Genomic DNA, 6,175 nt, shown 5'->3' on the forward strand with positions numbered 1-6,175 from the left:
CTCCTAATTGCTTTTCCTGTCTTTAGCCCTCCCCCCATCTCCCCCACCTCGCCCTTGTCCTTAAATGCTTTCTCCAGGTTTACACCTTAACCTCATTGTAGAATCCCAGTGAATGCCAAGGCTTATGGGGGTGGAAGATTATAAATCAAAGCCTCAGACCCAGCCCTGGGGGGGAGGGGCCACCCAGAGGAGTGAAGGGCCACAACTTGAAAACAAATGGGCCTCTTTCATCCCAGTGGGATTTTTGTTATTTTCTAAAGCCTGCAGTTCCTGCAGGGCACTTCCCCAGAAGCTATGGTTTCTGGAACTTTTCAGAAAGCAGAAGCACTAACAAGAGTTGTCCGTATGTGTCCCCTCTGCAAGAGTTTCAACAAAACTTGGGGGCCTAAAGAAGTTCTATTTTTTTAAACAAGCCTCAGTTTCACCCCCGATAAAAGAGGTTTCAGGTTTGAAAAGCAGCCCAGGTGTAGCCTCAACCATCATTTTCTCCAGAACCGAGAAGCTTCACAAAATGACAGAGGGATCAGGTTTGAAAAATCTAATTTGAAAAAAATTAAATATTGTCCTTTCTCAACGATCTGTGCTAGGGGAGGGGACCCCAAGACAGGACTCCAATGGGACCCTAATTCCTTGTTCATTTACATGTGGTTTGACGAGGCATTGTGGTGATGAACATTTTTATATGGGTGTGTCTGCGGTTCTGGGAATTTACAACTGTTTACAGCTAATAGCAAAGCTACTGGGTGAAGATGCTGACAGGGCGGGAATGCTGTCAAAGGACTTTTCCAGCCTCTGGACCAACGGCTTCTCGAAGGCTGGAAACAAAATGGGCTTTTGCCTCAGAGGAAGGGTTCAATCCCGACGCTGCTGTGTGACTTTTTAAAGATTCCTTTTTTGGAAAACAGGAAAAATGAAATATCAAGTGCCTTGACCATGCATGATAGGAGAGAATAACCGTGGAAGTTGTGAGGGAATTCTCAGACACAGGTAGCATCCAATCGGGTGTTATTTTAATCTGGAAGGAGCCTGGAAGGTTACATACTTCCACAAATAGACCAGAGCTAATTAACTTGGGTTAAGAGAGCTTCACCAACCTCTCTTTAAATGATGACATTCTGGTTATAGATTATTAAGAGATTCGGTATGACCTGTTGGGTCATAGACTTGAGCCTGTGGCTGGAATCTAGCCACTGAGCAACTCAGCTCAGAAGGTAAGCCTATTCTGTGTTCCTAAGAGGCCTCCAAAAAGAATTTCTATTAAGAAGTTGGTGCTCCTGGGGGCGCCTGGGTGGCTCAGTTGATTAAGCATCTGCCTTCGGCTCAGGTCATGATCCCCGGGTCCTGAGATTGAGCCCCGCATCGGGCTCCCTGCTCAGTGGGGAGTCAGTTTCTCCCTCTCCCCCTGCTCATGCTCTCACTCTCTCTCGCTCTCTCAAATATATAAAAATCTTTATTAAAAAAAAAGTTGCTCCATTATCTTTAGTCAACTTATCCTGTGTGTTAATACATGAATAATTTTAATTCTAACTCATCTGAATTCATGCTAACTGGCAGATGTAGCCTGGAATTTACCATATTGCTGGAGAGGATACATAGCAAGATGGCCTGTTCAGGCAGCCCTCCTACACAAAATCTTGGCACCACATGCACAAATTCTGAGTTGTGTAGGGGGAGAGCCTAAGTATATGTGGTCTGCTGAAAATGCCAGATGAATTTCCACAGCTTCTTCACCATCCTTATTATATAACCTGTCCTGCTTGGATTAAGGACTCACTTTTGATCACAGAGCTAAAACTGGACCCTGTGCCCCTAAACACAGAAAGCTTGATTAACTCAATTATATGCTCTTTCCAAACAGCACATTTGTTTTCCCGGCCAGGAAGTTGGAACATGGTTCTAGTCAATGTTTAGATCTGGTATTGCTTAGGCTATACCTAAGGTATAGCAGGGTTCAACAACTCACAAAGAGAAGCCAAAATACAGTGGCAGTTCAGCTGAGTCCGGGGCCCAGTTTCTTTCTCTCATTGTGCTGCCGCTCCTAAAACATGCCTTTTGCTTCATAGCCCAAGATAGCTGCTCCAGCTCCAATGCTCACATCGACATCCCAGCAGAAAAAGAGAAAATAAAGACATTCTGTAAGGGCAACACTCTGGATGTTGTATACACCAACTTCTACTCCCAACTTTGGCCATATCCAGCTGCAGGGGAGGCTGGGAAGCTGGGCGACCATATGTCTGGCTAAAAATTCTGTTAATAAGAAAATAAGTACAGACTAGAGAACAACCAGCAGTTTCTGCCGCAATTCCCTTCCCGTGGTTTTCTGCTCCAGACCTACTTGATTAATAATTCAAAATGCTGAGCTAGAAGCCCACTGAATTCCCTATGTGCAAACATTGAAAATGAGAGGCATTTCTACTCTATTATTTTTGGATAGCATTGGATAGTACATATTTATTCCTTGGGGGGGAACAGGAAATACAAATCAGTAAGAATTTAAGGATTCTTATGAATCACTCTCTTGTATACCTGAAACTAAATTATACTGTATGTTAACTAATTGGAATTTAAATAAAAACTTAAAAAAAGAATTAGCACCTTTAGCCTCCATCCGCCTGTGAGAGGGATGTCAAGATTCTGAGGTCTTTCCTGACAGACTTGCCCGATACAAATGTGGCTGTTGAATCTCAGGGTGGGAATTTACATTGCATGATGGTGGTGATGATAAATGATCTGTATTACTGGGTGGGGTGGGTGGGGAGAGAGCTTTAACCTGTCGTACAACTGAAAGAAAACAAATGGAGAAACTTGGATTTTAGCTCTACCTCTTAATTGACCCCTTCGTGACCCTGAGCAAGTAACAAACTCATCATGTTTCCATTTCTCCATCCTTAAAATGTACATATATATTTTCTCAATCCCCATTTCAAGACAGTTATAAGAATCAAGGCTTCCTTCCTGGATTTCTTCAAATTCTCTTGGGTGCCCACCATGTGAAAGATACTGAGAATAAGACAGACTTGTTCACTGTCCCCCTGGAGTAGAATCTAATGGGTGATGCATATCAAAATCTTTTGAGGAATATCATTTGGGAAACCTATGTCAAAGATTACTGTCAAGGAGTGTCTACCAGTCATCATAGTGTTCCTCAGCCCTTCACACCTCTTTGCCAAGGCCAAAGTGGAGGAAGAGGTAGGAGATAAGGCAGTCAGATGGGAGGATGTGGTCTGGCCTGGGCAGGCTGCCATTTTACCAAACCCAGTCAGCCCTAACTCTACTACAATAACTCATTGGCATTTTCTAGTTACAGCTAGTGGTCTCTGTGTTTCACCTTCTGACAGGGAAGTAGGAAAATAGAGATTTGCAGAAGTTGGTAAAAACATGTCAGGAAGCAGAGTTCCATTTCTAGATCCAAGAAAAACTTCCTGTTTTGTTAAGACCCTTAGGAACGGAAACCAGCTCACTCAGATGAAAACCACAGTGAATAATTTCACTGATTTGTACTGTATGTTAAGCAAGCCCAAGATCCCAGGAGAAGGTTGTGAATAAGAAGAGAAACTATCGGAAGGGAACTGTCCATGTCAACCCCACCAACTAGGGCTCCTCCTTGCTTCCTCCTTCACCACTCCCTGAAGAACAGTGACCAACAATGGCATGGAATAACTCTGGGGGGAATATGACGCAAAGGCAATCTGGCAAAGCCTCAGGGGGGCTTGTTCCAGAACTGCATAACTCAGATTGCTCATCCTCTCTCCAGATGGAAGAGCTTCCTTTTCTACACAAAGATCCCGAAGAGCCACTTTATTAGCCTCGCCTATACTGAGTCCAGAATCTTGGTTTACCACAGTAACGCGTATCGTTGCTTTCATTACGTGACGGATGCAGGTTGGTGGTGGAGTGGGAGGTGGAGACGAGGGAACCCTGCTCCAGAACCCTGGTTGCTAGAGGCTCCGACATTTGGAGTTGTATCACCGGAGTCTTAGGTCTCCACCATCCTGGCCAGAGAAGAAAAGGCATGGAGAACTCATACGTGCTCCTCTTCAGCGTGGAAGGGACATGGGTCACTTCTGTCTCAGTGGTTGGACAGAACCAAGTACAGAGGGGGGCTGGGATGGATGGGGAGATGCATAGATATGGCTGAGCCATAAAGGTCTCTGCCCTGGCCGCCCTTCAAAGCTGAGTGTGTGCTACAACATGTAATAGCAGCTCAGAATCCCAGACCACGAAAGGATCATTTGAATCCAAGTCTGCCGAGATGTCTCCCCTGAAGGTCTTTCTTGATAATTTCCTGGTGTCTAACAGGCAGCTAGCTCTCAGGTCAAAAATAGCCCACCCCATTTAAGGTGGGTTCTTCGTCAGGGTTTTACCTCAACCCCCAGCTCTTCCCATTTTTTATTTATCTGATTAGCTAGCCTCACAGTGTTGTTGGGAGACGGACGTAGCTTGGTGTCCCTGGGAGCATGGGTCAGTCATTGGAACGAAAGCTGCGTTTTTTAAAATCCTGGAATTTTAAGCTGTTCACATTTAATTCCATGAAAATGCCAACATAAAGCTGGAGGATTGTTCTCTAAAAGACTGTTGACCAAGTTGTTTAAAATATATTATGATTCAAGCCTCCTCTTGCCGTTGACTCATGTCTGATTCTTGTCCAGTGTTCCTATGCCAAGGGAGGATGCTCTGTATTCACCATCAATTAAATATACATACAGCTCATGCACACATGGGGTTCTCATGAATGAACTTGTATGCCCTTGCTGGGGGGCAAGAAGTTAAGTAATAGCTTATCCAGGACTTGAGTTCCTTTGCCTTTTCCCCCTTGCTCCTTGCTTTGGGGACATTTGCAATCCACCAGAAAGACAGGAGGGAAGCAAGGGAAATGCAGCTCATTTTGGAGGCAGACTGACTTCACAGGGTGGTTCTCTGCCCTTTTGTTTTACTTGGCCGACTGTGGAGCTGTTTTGGGACTTAGGAGGTTCTCCAACCACGAGGCCCTTTCCAGACCTGATTTCCCCTTGGAATGACACATTAGCCTCCCTTCAAATGTGGCAATTGTAAATTCCTGCCTGGGGAGCAGCAATTGCTTTGAGTTATACACTATTTGAATAAACCAGTATGGGATTAACAAGGCCTTATATTTCTGCAATCCTTCACCATAACTCTGCTATAGCAATTCCTAGTGACATTGTATTTCTCTGCCTAGCATTTGACTATGCAAAGCCACACTTTCCACCCTTTAATGGGTCCTTTTAGTTGTGTGTAATAAAAACCTCTGGTTACCATTTTACCAACAACACCAAACAGGAAAAAATATTACCAGGTTTTCTCTGCTCGCTTTTTTCTCTTGCTTTCCCTCTCGTTGGCATCCCTACTAGAATTCCACATTTTAAGTTCCTAAGATTCGTGAAGTTAAACATTGCTTCATGACTGCCGTGCGCACACGTAAATACTCTGTACACACACAAAGTAGGATTCTCTCTTTTACATTATGTGTATATGCTATTTTTAAAATAGACCTCAGGAGCACAGAATGAAATCAATCATCATTCCTGGTTTGTGACACAACTCTCATCATTGCCCTGGAAATGCTATTGTCAGTGTATTTTTATGATAACCCAAGGAAACAATTTACATGTGCTCTAGTCCATTGAACACACCCATGCGTGTGCGTGAGCGTGCACACACGCACGCACACACACACACACCCAAAACACCACAGTTCTTGCTCATTCACTCTTTACTCAATAACCAAGAATAAATCAACTAATACTTACTTTCTAACCAAAATTATTTCTAACAGAACCAAAAGGGAATCTCTTTGTAATGAAAGGTTTTACTCATAATAGTGTTGAGCCCACAACATGATTTACCTACAAAATAGGCCTTTATAATTCTGATTCAGTGAATATAAAACCAATGAATCAGAGCTATAACAGAGTCTTTTCTAGCTGGTTTTAGGCCAGCTAAATCTAATAAAGATCATGAAGATAGAAAGCCAGCTTGAAGTAAGAACATTTTGTATTCTATTAATAGGTAATAAAATTAAATCTATGCAACTGCTGAATGAAAATTTTAGTTACTTGTTTAATACAACTTTAGGCCTACATAACTATCACTCCAAAAACAGCTTAATAGCACAGTATTTTGATTTTATTTTTTTTAACACTTTTAGTAATCTCTA

The sequence above is a fragment of the Eumetopias jubatus genome, unplaced genomic scaffold (assembly GCF_037043125.1).
Source record: "Eumetopias jubatus isolate StellerSeaLion01/CBP00866 unplaced genomic scaffold, mEumJub1_p1.0 scaffold_14, whole genome shotgun sequence".
NCBI classification, from domain to species: Eukaryota; Metazoa; Chordata; class Mammalia; order Carnivora; family Otariidae; genus Eumetopias; species Eumetopias jubatus.